This window comes from Castor canadensis, chromosome 11 (genome assembly GCF_047511655.1).
Source record: "Castor canadensis chromosome 11, mCasCan1.hap1v2, whole genome shotgun sequence".
Taxonomy (NCBI): Eukaryota; Metazoa; Chordata; class Mammalia; order Rodentia; family Castoridae; genus Castor; species Castor canadensis.
Genome location: NC_133396.1, coordinates 48,469,278 through 48,484,353, shown reverse-complemented (window position 1 = coordinate 48,484,353; position 15,076 = coordinate 48,469,278). Strand labels below are relative to the sequence as shown.

At 36.8% G+C, this 15,076-nt stretch overlaps 1 pseudogene; it reads right to left on the bottom strand.

Annotated features, from left to right (window-relative positions):
* Positions 1–12,411: 12,411 nt before the first annotated feature.
* Positions 12,412–13,355, bottom strand: LOC109674802 (olfactory receptor 1468-like; annotated as a pseudogene).
* Between the last annotated feature and the right edge of the window lie 1,721 nt (positions 13,356–15,076).

The following is a 15,076-nucleotide window of genomic DNA, read 5'->3' as shown; positions in this document are numbered from 1 at the left end:
GCTCTGTATTCAATAGGTTTAAGAGAAAATAATACTGTCCATTAAAGATTTAAATAAAAATGAAAGTATTTCTATGTTCATTGTCTACTATAATAATTGATTTAACCCTCTTCAGAGATTTGGAGTAATCTCTGTACTCCAAATGTTTATAATCTGTATAATGTTTAATGCCTTTTTCTTCACTTTCTAAGCCATGTTTTAACATCCCATTGTTACATAAATACTTTAATGTATTTCCTTCTGAGGCAGAAAATACATTTGTTTTTCTCTTCTCTACCTGAATGTTCATTCTAGGAAGTGCAATTGGCTCCTGTTCTCTCAGTATCTTATATCTTGACACTCTGCAAGGTTTTTCTAAACTGTATAATTGTATAATTCAATGTATATTCCAACAAAATCTCATTTATCACAATGATTTAAAATACCATTAAAAGGGGGACTATCTAGAGGGGGATCAGTGGAAGTGGGAGTGGGAAAGAGAGGATAGTGAGGAGTGAAGATAATCAAAGCATGCTGCACATAAGAAGGCAACATAATGAAACCAACCAAACTCTGTTTGCAAAATGGTTAAGGGGGAGGAAATTAAGGGAATATAATAGAGGGGGTGAACTTGTTCAAAGTATACTACATGCATTTATGCCATTATCACAATGAAACCTCATGTATTATTAATGTATGCTAATAAAAATTGTAAAAAAATCTAAGGTTAAACATCTTTCTAATGTATAGAACTATGTGTTACATTTTAAGAGCATACAGTATTTTATTTGTCTCAAGCTTATTTTCCCTTGATTGTTGTGATGGGTGGGGGGTATATTGTGGCATTTACATAGGTTATTATAGTGTATCAAATGTATCATATGTGAATTCATCTCCTCAAAAATTCTGCTTCAGCTACCCCAATGCTTTTATCATTTTTGCATTTACTTAATTATGTACACTTTTTATTTCACTGCATTCACCTTCCTTCCCATTTCCCCAACACCTCCCCCATCCCACTGGTGCCAGCCCTTGCCTGTGTTCAGGACTTGTTCCACCCTCCTATTATCCAATTTTGTAAGAGAAAATATGAAACAAAAAACATGGCATTTTAGCTTGAGATAAAGGTGACACACAGTGAGTTCCTTGTGATATTTCTATGTAGGTATGTATTGCAACCCACTTGTTTTATATTCACTAATTTTCTTTATTCTATCTTAGTCCTTTTCTTATGGTATTTCTCAGAGTAATATTTCTATATTCATTCTTATATATTGGGTATGTCAACCCTATTCAAGTTCTTAGTCTCCCTAATCTTCTTGTGCATAACCATCCTTTAGTGTGACCATTGTTTTATAGTATTGCTACATTTGTGTTAGGTCCATATTCCACAATGAGAGAGAACATGCAACTTTCCCCCTTCTAAGGAATCTCCCTTAAGGTGATGCTTCCTTGTTCCATTCATTTCCCTGTGAATGACAAAATTTCATTTATTTTTGTGGCTTATTAAAATTCCCTTGTATATAAAAACCACATATTCTTAATCCATTCATCAGTAGTGGGGCATGTAGGATGCTTCCATATTTCAACTATTGTGAATAGTGCTACAATACTCATGGGTGTGCAGATGCTTTTGTTGTAAACTGACTCACAATCCTTCTGGTATACACCTAGGAGTGGAATTTCTTAATGATTATCTTCTCTTTGGTGTAAAACAGGCTTCCTAAGCTCAAGAGATCCCACATGAAGCTTTTGACATTACATTACTCTCTTTCAAACTCCACTTTTTCTATTCTTTCATTTTCAGCAAGAGGAATTCAAGGTCATATCAGAAATCTTTGAATTTTATTTCATTCATTTTTACTCTTATCATCACCTTCAATCTAACAAATCCTTTAGATTCTCTCCTTAATTTTCCTTCTTGTTCAATCATTCCTTACTACATGACCATAGTGATAACATCTTTCCTCTCTTGGATTATGGAAGCACTCTCACTGCATGTTTCTGTTTCCATGTTTCCATGCCTCAGCATCTTTCTCCTTCAATATACTTCATTCTCACTGAGGCATTCTAAGATGGAAATTGATCATCTCTTTCCTTATTCATGCTTCAGGGAATTGTTATTTCTTTTAAAATAGAGTCAAAGTTCCTTTCAAAAGCAAAAATGTTGCTTCCTTATATGATCCGTGCTTACTTTCATGGCTTTATATGGCATCAGAGTGACATTTGGATTCTAGTCTGCAGTAAAGGTTGTTTGAAAGTAAAATTTTCTAGTTGCCAACATTTCAAAGTTTCTGTTCATCTTGCCTATCACTTTTTCTCCTGAGAGCCCTCTTCACCTCTTACTCAATTATCTTTGATATATACAACACCTCACTTGCTAAACTAAGTCTTCACTACCTTCCTAGCCCAAGTGAGTACTGGGGCTATGTTTCCAAGGTATCCTGTCACCCCATAATACTCAATGCCCCTGATCACAGGTATTTAGATGACTCCCCACCAGACTATAAACTCCATAAAGGACAGACTACATCTGCCATCATGACTGCAGCATGGCCAGCACCTGCCATAGGTCTTTAATGCTGCTGATGATTCATAAACATGTGTTCCTGTGATTCAGACTGAGACAGACTTCTCCAAATTAATAGGAGAAATTCTCATTAAATTAAAATTTCTACTCCTCTTAAATCTTCCCAGAATATAAAGTCACTATACTGTAACATCTAGCACTAAATTTTGACACTTTATGATAAATTTCACAAATGTAATTATTTTTATGATATCAGATTTATCAATCCCCATATCATGTGGGCAAAATACTTAAATAAGTTACACACACACGCACACACACACACGCACACACACACACGCACACACATACACACACTCACACACTAATCTTTTTTCTTCTAATAACTCTGATGGGTAAACCTCATTAGGTCTCAAAATTATCAAAGAAAGCAGAGGAGGAGCACTGAGAGACCTGAGAAGCCCTTTCATTAAAACAACATAACGAGGTGCATGCATATAATAGTATGCATTAGTACTGCAATTATTTTTATTGCTGAATAGTATACCAAATTTATTTATCCAGACTTTGACTGATCTCTCTTCTCATTGTGTAACTATTACAAAGAGTGCTACTATGATCACTAATGTTCAAATATATTAATACCACAATTATTTAGGTGTATATCTCAAAGGAGAATTTCTGAGTCATATGGTAATTCTTTGCCTAACTTTTTGAGGAATTGCCAAATAAGTTTTCCAGAACAATTGCACCATTTCACATCTCCACCAATCATTGGTGCACAAAAGTTTTTCATTTAGCAATTCTTTCTTCTGGGGTTTGGGCAGTGGCTCAAGTGGTATGGTGCCTACATAGCAATAATAAAATCTTCAATTTAAATCCAGTGCTGCCAAAAATTTCTTCTGTTTCTCATGGCTATTTGTCATAAGCACAGAACCATCATCAATTGCAAGGGCATGAAAATCTAACATCTATGTAATGTTTAAGAGTTTATAGTTTCCTTCTTACATTTAAATTTTTGATCCATTTATATTTAGTGCTAGTAACTATGTGAGATATGGGTTCAATTTTTCTTTTTTCATGTAAGCATCTCGATATCCTGCTGCCATTTGTCAAAAAGACTAAACGTTCTCAATTGAATGATTTTTGAAATCCTTGTAGAACCTAAATTGATCATGGATACATTGGTGTATTTTTGGACTATCAATATTCCACTAACTTCCATGTCTATACTTACATTAGTTTTATACTGTAGCTTGCAGTAAGTTTTTAAATTAGATAATGTAAAGCTTCTTACATTGATTATTTGGAAATGTGAAGGTCATTGCAATTCCATATACATTTTGTGACAGACTTTCCCAGGTCTTCAAAAGGACCATTGGGACTTTGGCAGAGATTACAGTCTATCTATAGATCACTCTTGATATTATTGCCATCTAAGCAGTATTACATTTTCTTAACCCTGAACACAAGATTTATTTCTATTTATATAAGACTTTTATTTATTCCAACAATATTTTGTCATTTTCAGGTCACAAGTTTAAATTTAGTTAAATTTATTTCTATGTATTTTATTTGCCTGGATGATACTATAAATATTATTTTCTTAATTTCCTTTTCAGATTTTTCACTGCTAAGGTATAGAAGTTCAACGTGGTTTTGTGTATTAATCATGTACCCTGAAAAGAATATGTCATTATGCATGTATGCTATTACCATAAATGCATATTTTGAATGTGTGAACATCTTTGTATTTTTTTGGATCAAAGACAGGGCCACAAATGATGTACCCCTTACCTATATCTCTAGCACCAAAAGCTTTTTTGTTTGATGTAGTCCCACTTACTGATTTTTGTTTTTGTTTCCTGTGCTTTGGTTCTGATGTTGAAAAAATTATCAAAAAGGCCAGTATCAAAAACATTTCCATATGTTTTCATCTAAAAGCTTCACAGTTTCAGGTCTTCTAATTAGGCCTTTAATACATTGTGAGTTGATTTTTCTATACAATGTAAAATTAGTAAGGTTGTGTGTGTGTCAGAGAGAGAGAGAGAGAGAGAGAGTACAACACGTTGGTGTGGAATATGCTATGTCATCCAGGCTGGTCACAAATTGCCATTCATTTACCTCAGTCTCATAAGTGCTGGGATTACAGACATTAGCAACCATGCCCAGCACTTCATAACTATTTATTGAATAGCCTGTTTTTCCCATTGTCTTATGTTGACAGTCAACAATTACTTTTCCCAGAGGAAAGCTCCTGGGACCTGGTGAACAGAACTGGAAGCAAACCACATGGCTTATCTTTGAACAATGATCCTCCCTAGATGCTGCATCCCCAGTGCTAATAAGAGTGAAAGGCAGTTTGAAACAGGAAACTGCCAGGGAAAATTTCCTCAGACATAGTGAGCAGAAGTGGAAGAGCAGTGCATGGAGTGTCTTTGAAGAAAGCCCCTTCTTGGAGTCTGCATGCCCAGCATTAATATCAGTGAAGGCCAGTGTGGAATTGGAATCAGTAGAGAAAAATTTTCTGGGACCCTGAAGCATCCCATAGATGTCCCAGGGAGCATAGTACACTGTGGCATAAGCACTTGCTGAGCACACAGCAACAGTGGTAGCAGAGATAGTGCCACCAGAAGTGAGCTGCTATTCCAACCCACGGGAAACCTCCATCATTGATGACATTTGGACAAAACCCTGTGTTTGCTTATACTTACAGTCTGTTAAGTTTTGGGGATTTTGAGAGAGGGGAACATTGTAAGTGTGGATAGGATGAGACTGGCAAGTTGAAAGTTCACAATCTAGACATCCTGCTTAGATCTAATGGTGCCTCACCCCATTATCAGACACCATTCCACAAGCAGTTATCCAACAAGTCTGCCATCTAGTAGACTGAAAGACTCAGACAGAGAGAGGGGAGAGAAGATCAACTGCTCAAAACAGCAATAGAAAATTAGCAATTGTTATGCACATATTTTTTGTTGTTAAATTTGTTATGGAGAATTTTTATACATTTATTTGTAGCTTCTTTTTCTGTATATTCCAACAGCAGTTTTGCATTCTTGTTGTCCAGTTTTCTCGTTAGTCCTGCCTTCCTCTCTTTCTCCTCTCTGTAGTCATCATATGAGAGTCCACCCAATGTTTAGGTTTGCAAACCTAAATCATTTCTTCTCCTCCCCTTTCCTCGATACCTCCCCATTTCATACTTCCCACCTGCCCACCACCAGAACAACCTCCTAGCTCTCAATTTACCTTTTCTCTCCAACCCACCCACAATACTCCTTTATTACCAATACTTTTTTGAACTGTTTTGCTGGGGGATACATTGTAGCATTTACAAACGTTCTTACAATATATCAAATGTATCATACTTGAATTCTCCCCTCCATCATTCTCCTTTTTACCACCTCTTCCCCATTCCTGGAATAGTTTCAACAGGTCTCATTCTTAGATTTACATACATGTGTACACAGTATTTGCACCATATTCACCCTCTTGTATCTTTTCCCAACACTCTCATCCTTCTCACTAACTAATACTTTTAATGGATAAATAGATTTCCAGATTTTTATTTATTTATTTGGTGTTTGTATTTGTCTGTGTGTCTGTTCAGTTTCTTCTATTGTTCTCCCCCCTCCTTTATCTTAACTACTACTTTATCTTTTCCACCTATTCCAGTCTGCTTCTTAATTATCTCTTTGATTAGCTTATCTGCCAATCCTTTCTGCTACATAAATTTTTCAGCTAACATTATCTATTAGAATTATGCCCCTGTTTCCCTCCCATAATGAGCCTTCCTACCTTCAGGCTTCCAGGACCATGAAGATTCATCTTTGCTCCAACAGACAACTAAAGGTACTGGAATAATAGCAGTAATTGATCCTTGGTCTGGATTACTGTAGATTCAATGCTGCAGCTTAACAACTGTGAAAGGTTTAATAGATAAATCTTCTTGCACTTTGTGGAACAGAGAATAAAATCCATTAGTTTGAGAAGAAGCTGAAGGGTGTACTGTTGCACCATTAGCCCTCCTCATAGAGAGAAAAGAAAAGTCACCAGAGCTCAATCACCACCAGTCCTGTATAATCAACACAGGGAATTAAAACCTCCAACCAAAATATGGCCCCAGATATGTAAATATCAATGCAGAAATATTAAGCTAGAGCACAACAGTGCTCCCTCAAAAACCAAGTCCAACACTAAGGAACTAAACAACAGCAAAGAGGAGGAAATATCAAATAATGAATTCCAAAAAATAATACTGAGTGATCAAAGATCACTCACTGAGTGATCAAAGATCAAAGATGAGACACAGAAGCTAGTGTCTGAACTCAAAGAGGAAAAGAATAAAAAACCAAAAGAGCTCAAAGAGAATTCAAACAAAGATATGAATTAAATTAAGAAGACCATGAAGTATATTAAGGAGGAAATCAATAAAGATATAGAAAGATTGAAAAATAACCAATTTGAATTGAACAGCTTAATAGCTTAATATTCACAAATAATAACCTCAACTGAAAGCTTGTCTAACAAAGTGGAGCAAGTTGAAAATAGAGTATCAGGAACAGAAGACAAAGAAGAGGAATTAGATCAAATAGTCAAAGACCAGAAAATATGCTACTAAAATACAAATGGAATATGCAGGATATCTGGGACAATATCAAAAGACCAAAGATAAAAATCATATATACAGAAGAAGGAAAAGAGATATAAACTTAAAGGAATAGATAAGTTTTCCAAAAACATAGTGGTTGAAAACTTCCCCAATCTGGAGAAAAGGAGGGATATCCAGATACAGGAAGCCTACAGAATACCAAACCAGTGGGGCCAGAGAAGAATCAACCTCAGATGTTACAAGAAAAACACTCAATTTTCTGGACAAATAAAGAATACAGAAAGCTGCAAAAGAAAATAACGGGTCACATATAAATACTAACCCATTAGAATAACAGCTGTTTTCTCAACACACACAAACATAACTAGGTAATGGAAAGATTATTTCAGGCCATTAAAGGAATCAACTGTCAACCTAATCTATTCATCAAAGTGATGCTTCCAAATTAAAGAAGAAATGAAAACCTTCAACAAAATCAAAAGTGAAGTAATTCATGACTAGTAAAGCAGCACTGCAGAAAATAATTCAAGGACTCATATACACAGAAGAAGAAATTAGAGTCAGTCAGGAAAATGTAAGAAAGAATATACACTGGTGACCAAGAAGACTATCAAACAAGGAGTATGGGGAAAGTAAATATCAGGGGACAATGACTGGAAATATCACACACCTCTCAATACTAACACTGAACGTTAATGGCCTCAATGACCCAATCAAAATGCATAGAGTAGCAAGTTGAATTAAAAAAAGAAGGCCCAGCCACTTTGTACTTATATTAAGTACATCTCACTGAGAAAAACACTCACTCACTTAAAGTGAAATGGTGGAAAAATATTTTCCAAGCATATGGACACCCAAAACAGACAGGAGTAGCTATATTTAAATCTGATAAAAGACCAGAATAAAATCAGAATAGACAATGAACACACCTCACATTAATAAAAGGAATGATTCATCTTGGGGAAATAATTCTTATTCCCCAAACATCAGTGTACCCAACTATACAAAATAACACTAATGGACTTGAAATCACAGACACCACACATTGACAGTTGGAGAAATTGCTAAGCCATTGTTACATGTCTCACCTCATCTCCCAAAGCCTACATTCCTTTATACAGGTTACCACTCAAAACCATGCCACCTCTACAGAAAAAATTCTGCATTTATGTCAACTAGTAGACCTCGAAATTAGCTGCCAATCTCTGACAACAAACAATGGACAGCTGGGGACAGTGGTTTTCCTGGGCTAAAGGCTCCAGATTTTCACCCAAGACATTACCCAGATCAACTCAATCCTGTTCCTCCATCAGGCCTGCTATAGCAAGAAGACCCTACTGATAACCCCTCTCCTTAGAAATCTCAGCACCACCACCTCATAATACTGTGTGGGATGAGACATAAAGCTATTTCAAAATACAAAATACCCATTCCCTGCCAATAACACCTGCAACAAGTCCCTACTCCACCAAACACCAGACTCTCCTTCCACTCACAATTAGGGATTCTAAGTCTGAAAACCCCAAATACTACAGAATGCAACGTCAGGAGCCTCAGCAGCAACACCATTCCTGCCCTAACAGCAGCTTTACTAGCATACTCCCACCAAATATGGCATAACTTCATCTATACCAAACATCTGCTCCCAAACCCTCCCCTTGACCTTCTCCTGCTCACCCAATTCCATGCATCAGGATGCCTTCATTTCACTTCAGGACACTTTTGGGTATGCGGGACAAACAGATACATCTCTGCCAACCAATTGGACAGGAATCTGCACCATAGACTATATGTCCCCCACACTTGAGTTTACACCTCCAGATACTTCATTCCCTGTCCCCACCCAGGTTAATACTCAAGTAAGGGCAAAAGGAACAGTACAACTGGTTCTAATCCTGGTAGCCCTGGGAGTTATTATTGGAGTGGGAACTGGCTTAATTGGCATGGGAATATCCATTTCTGAGTTTTCCAAGCCTTCCAAAGAATTAACTAACAGCCTCAAAGACATCTCACAACAGATAGATTATTTACAAGACAAAATGGACTCCTTAGTTGCAGTAGTCCTACAGAACCAATGTGGCCTAGACCTTCTCACAGCTGTACAAGGAGGCATCTACACCATGTTGGAAGAACACTGTTGCTTTTTCACCAATAAATCGGGATTGTTACCAGATAGAGCATGACAATTCAGGGAACAGGCAAACTGCCTCCAACAACAGACCATCACCTCCTGTCTCTGCTCCCCTTTCTTACTCCCCTTTTCCTGTTTGTTATAGGACTAACCTTTCTTCCCTGTTTCATCGATCTCTTCCAGAGTTTCCTACAAGAAAGAATAAGAGCGATCCCCAATGCTACAACAAAGGAACAATTCAGGACCCAAATGCTATTACAAGCTATTCTCCCTGAACCCCCACTCTTCCCCTAATCAGCAGGAAATAGATAAGAACACAATGCCCCCTTTCCCTTGCTTTTTATATTACTTTAGGGTCTGGAAATGTAAGAAACTGTGTCTTCTGACCTTGTACTGAAATTCCTTCTGTGGGCCATGGATCACAAGCTTTGAAACATGTTACACTGCCCAGCCCATGCAGACAAGCTTGGGAACATTCTGCACTGTCCATCCCACATGGGTAACCTTAAAACATGCTGCATTCCCAATCCTCCCACCTTTGTTCCTGCCTCTACCTTGGCTTTAAAAAATGCAGCCTACCCCTTGCTCAGTGCACTCTCACACTCGCATCATGGAAGATTGCCAGATGCCCTTCTATCTTGCTAATAAATCTTGATTCAACTCTGTTGAAGTCTCTGTTCTTCTTTCCAGCCTTTTCCTAACACCTTCCATCGGTTCCCTCCCAAATAATTGCCCTTTTATGTCCATTAAGAGTAAAGAATTCTTCCAAACACATTCTGAGGCCAGCATTACTCTGATACCAAAACCAAATAAAGACATAACAAAAAAGAAAATTTCAGGCCATTACTCATGTTGAACATAGATGCAAAACTTCTCAATAAAATAGTAGAAAAAAATCATCCAGTACCACATTAAAAAGACAGTCACCACTTTGTGGAATTCATGCCAAACATACAAAGATGGTTCAACAAGTGAAAATCAATAAACATGATACACTACAGTCAATGTAATGAAGGACAAATAGGATATGATCATCCAATAGATGAGGAAAATGCATTTACATAATTCAGCATACCTTCATGATAAAAATCCTGAACAAATTAGGCATAGAAGGAACATAACTCAACAAAATGCAGGACATTTACAATAACCAAAGAGCTAACATTATAAAGCATGGGAAAAAGCTGACAGCTCTCTCTCTAAAATCCAGAACAAGACAGGGATGCTCGCTTTTACAAATTTAAGTAACATAGCAATCAGGCAAGAAAAAGAAACAAAAGGCATCCAAATTAGAAAAGGAGAAGTAAAATTGTCACTGTTTGAAGATGACATGAATATATACACACCTTCAAACTCCACCAAAAGCTAATGGAACAAATAAATAATTCAAGCAATTTGCAAGACCCAAAATCAGCATAGAAAATCAGAAGCATGACATTAATGCAATTACAAACAATTCTTCACGTGTTTTTAGTTAGGTTTTTCTTATGTAGAAGAAATTGATTTTTTCACTGATTATTTTACTATGTAACTGTGATTTCAGAGTTTATAGCAAGAATTGGTGTCAATAATAAATATTTCAGGAAAATATTCTATTGAAAAGTCATAACTCAAAATTGCACAGACTTTTATTTACTTTGTTAATTTATCTATCTATCTATCTACCAACCTACCCATAGGGAAGTGGTTGCTCGGGTAACTGGACCAAAAGTGCCATAATATATTATCACAGGATAAAGGACAAAGAGAAAACTTGATTAGGCTCTAGACTTCAAAGTTATATTTGTTGAGTTGAACTGCCAGATAATCTCAAGGGAAGACATCACATGGCAGATAAGAATAGAACAGTGGGAAGTACTTGAGGAAAATATGGGCTTCACATGGAGATTGGGAGGCCAGCAGAATACATGCAAGGGTGAAAGGGATGGGATTGGATGTCATCACTTAGAGGAGACAACTGATGAACAAATGGGCAAAGCTGAAATCCTGGTTCATGCCATGGTGATGTGAAGAGTTTTAAAAGAATGCCTGTTCCCTTTCTTTCTGAAGTGAGGGAAAATGAGAAAAGGTGGCAGAATTAGATAGTCTCACTCTGCATGATAAGGGAAGCTGATGAACTTCATTTTTTTTTTTTTTGGCAGTACTGTGGTTGGAACTCAGGGCCACACTCTTGCTAGGCAGATGTGCAACTTAAGACATGTCTGAGGCCTTTTTTGCTTTAGTCATTTTTTCACACACGGTCTCACACTTTTTGTTCAAGCCAGCCTTGAACTATGATCTTCCTGCCTCCTGCATAGTTGGGATCACAGAAGGATGCACCATGCCTGGCTTTTTTAATAATGTTCTTAAAATTTTACTAGCAGTGCTGTGGTTTGAATTCAGGTGCTTTCCCTTTCTCGGCAAACTTTCTGCCAAATGAGTCAAGGACCAAGTCCTGAACTTCGTATTTTTCAAAAAAATCCATATATAACACATACGTATGTATATAATATGTACATGTAAAATTTTCAGATTCAAATTACCAAATAGAAGACAGACATTCTTAAAGAGTAAACAGTTTACTACCTTCTCACTTCTTCACCCAGTCCTGGGGAAAGTAATTGATTAAATAATTCTATGTGGTCCCAGGCTATTAATCAATTAATTCTGGTAAGGACAAAATGGTACAAATGACATTACTGTACAAAAGGATTAAAGTTTGATTAGTGTCAAGAGAGTTCAGAAAAATATGTAGACATGTAAGAAATAAAAGGTATGGGAGAGTTAAGAGATAAAATTATATCAAATTTTGTCCAGGAAGAAAATTAGGAGACATAAGAATGAGGTTGGTTAGTAGAGATATTTGTATATCATTGAGTAATGACCAAAGATTATGGAGGACTATTTAAAAATGGTATCATACTCAAAGCATAATTCTGTCAAAGATGTTACAATCAATATTAGTTCTTATACTATACTCTGCAGGATCCCCTGAGCAAGATAAATAGAAAGGCAAGACCTAATTCACAAGTTCAAATACTCAACTAAACTTCCTCTCTTATATATATTGAAAAATTATGTAGCAGATATTACCCATATGAGAAAACAAACGTGGAATAATATTCCAATATCAGTACCAATATTTACTGGATAAAATTATATAAAACTCAAGTGCTACCCTCATAGGCAGTAGGGAATTTTATTCTCACATACAACTCTTCTCAGGGCATCATTGAAGTCTCTGTTCCTCAGGCTGTAGATGAAGGGGTTCAGCATGGGAGTCACCACTCTGTACATCATAGCCATGACAGTCTCCTTCACAGGAGAATTATTAGATGATGGACATAAGTAGAAACCAAGGACTGACCCATAGAACAGTGATACCACAGACAGATGGGATCCACAAGTGGAGAAGGCCTTATGGATGCCTTGAGCAGAAGGAAACTTAAGGACCAAGCAGACAATTCGTGCATAGGACATGATGATGAGTAGGAATGGAATGACAACCACGGGTCCTCCAGTGATAAATATCACCAACTGATTAACATGAGTGTCAGAGCATGCCAGCTAAGCAGAGCTGATATATCACAGAAAAAGTGGGGAATCATGTTGTCCTCACAGAAAGACAATCTGGCCATGAGCAGGGTATGTAACATGGCATAGAATGTGGTCAGCACCCAGGACAGCACCACCACATACACACAGCGCTTGGAGTTCATGAAGCTGGCATAGTGCAGGGGGAAACAGATGGCCACATAGCAGTCATAGGCCATGACCACAAGAAGGAAGCTCTCTAGATCTCCAAAAAATAGGAAAAAGAACATTTGGGTCAGGCATCCTTCAAAGGAAATGGATAATACTTGGCTCTGTATGTTCTCCAACAGTTTAGGAATGGTCACACAAGAAAAGCAGAGATCAGAGAAGGACAAGTTGCTGAGAAACAGATACATGGGTGTGTGGAGATGGGACTCTAATAGAATGAGGACAATGATGATGAGATTTTCAAGTACCGTTGTAAGGTACATGGCCAGGAACAGGACATAGAACACGTGCTGGTGCTCTGGCTGGATGGGCAGGGCCAAGGGGATGAATTCTGAGACAATACTGTGATTTATTTCCATCATGCTTTGTCTCTAGTATCTTTAAGAGAAAATAATAATATAGTTCCTTTAAATTCAAGGAAAGACTAATATTTCTGTGTTCATGATCTATTATGTTTTCTACCATAATTGAGTTCACTCTCAACTCAGTATTTCCTAAATTCCAAGTGTCTATAATCCCCACAATTTTAACTCCTCCATAACATGTCTCAGCAGTCTAGCCTTTTCTAAACATTTGTCTGTTCTTTCTGAGGCATAAAGTGTATTGGTTTTCTCTTCCCTGCCTAAATGGTTATCCTAGGAAAATCCAGGTATGTCAAGTTTTATATGTTGGTGATCCTCAAGGTTCTTCTAAAACCTGTCTCATAATCCTATATATTCTACCAAGAAAAGTTGATCTATTTTAATGTTGTGTGAAGATGTCTCTCTAACCTACAGAACTGTTTCCCATTGCTTAGTTTTAGTCTTCCCTTGATTGTGTCATAGGCATGTTAAGTTCAATAGATCACAAGGAAATTTATGGTCTCAGTTTTTTCTTTTACCAACTACTCTTGTGCTCTAATATTTCAATAAAAGGAATTACAGATCAAATCAGGTATTTGTAAGTTCTATGTCATTAATTTTTTCTCTTACCTTCAACTCGAACCTAGCAAATCTTATAGACTCTCATCTTTATTCTCCTACTTCATCTAGTCCTTACACAGAATATATTGCTAGAACAAGATGACATCTTTTTTCTCATGGACTATTGAGGCAGATTCCCAATTTGTGTCCTTATTGACATGCCTCAATACCATTTTCCATCAATATGCTTCATCCACACCATAGCATTCTAAGATGGAATCATTCATGATTAGTGCTTCAGGTGATCATAATTGCTAAAAGATAAAGGCAAAGTTCCTTTTAATGGCACAAATGATGCTTCATTACCTGACCTGTGCCTACCTCATGTGACCTCACAGACACCTTTGCATTTCACTCTATTGTAAGACTGGACATGAAACTCATAATTTCCTGTGTCCATTCATTAACACTCTTTATTTCTCCTGCTTATAACTTTGTCCCCTCTGCTTATTCTTCAAATGGATGCCCTACTCATCCTTCATGAAAAGTGCTCTGGAATACTTCTATAACACCCCAGACCAGGTGAATCCTGCTGCCAAGTTTCTACTGCTTCCTCTACTCATCCCACAGGATTCAATGTCACTCATCTCAGGTTTATAACTGACTTGACACCAGACTGTGAGATCCATGCAGAAAAGATTATGTATGCCTCCATGACTGCAGCAGGGCCAGCACTGGACATGGGGCCTGGATGTGGCCAGTGTTTTATGAATTTGTTGGATGTGTTTCAGCCTAGACATAGATTCCTTCAACTTTAAAGGCAGAAATTTACCATTAAGTTAGGAAAAACTGCTTGTCTTAAATCTTCCCAGAATACAGACTCTCTAGATTGAACCATTTAGTGTTAAATTTTAGCAATCTATAATCAATCTTACAGGTGTAACTTTGTATTTATGAACAATATTAGGGTGCATTAGAATTACTGCTCTTCTCAGTAACACTGAGGAATCAAAATAAAATCCTTACATTTCAATGCACATGATATCATTGATATTTATGTGTGAAAAATAAATGAGAATTTTATAAATTATTGAAAAAATAACAAAGCTTATATTTTGTCTGATCCTTTCTTATAGTCTTCCTTATATATCAATACATTAAATAAAGGTTAATTTTATGCA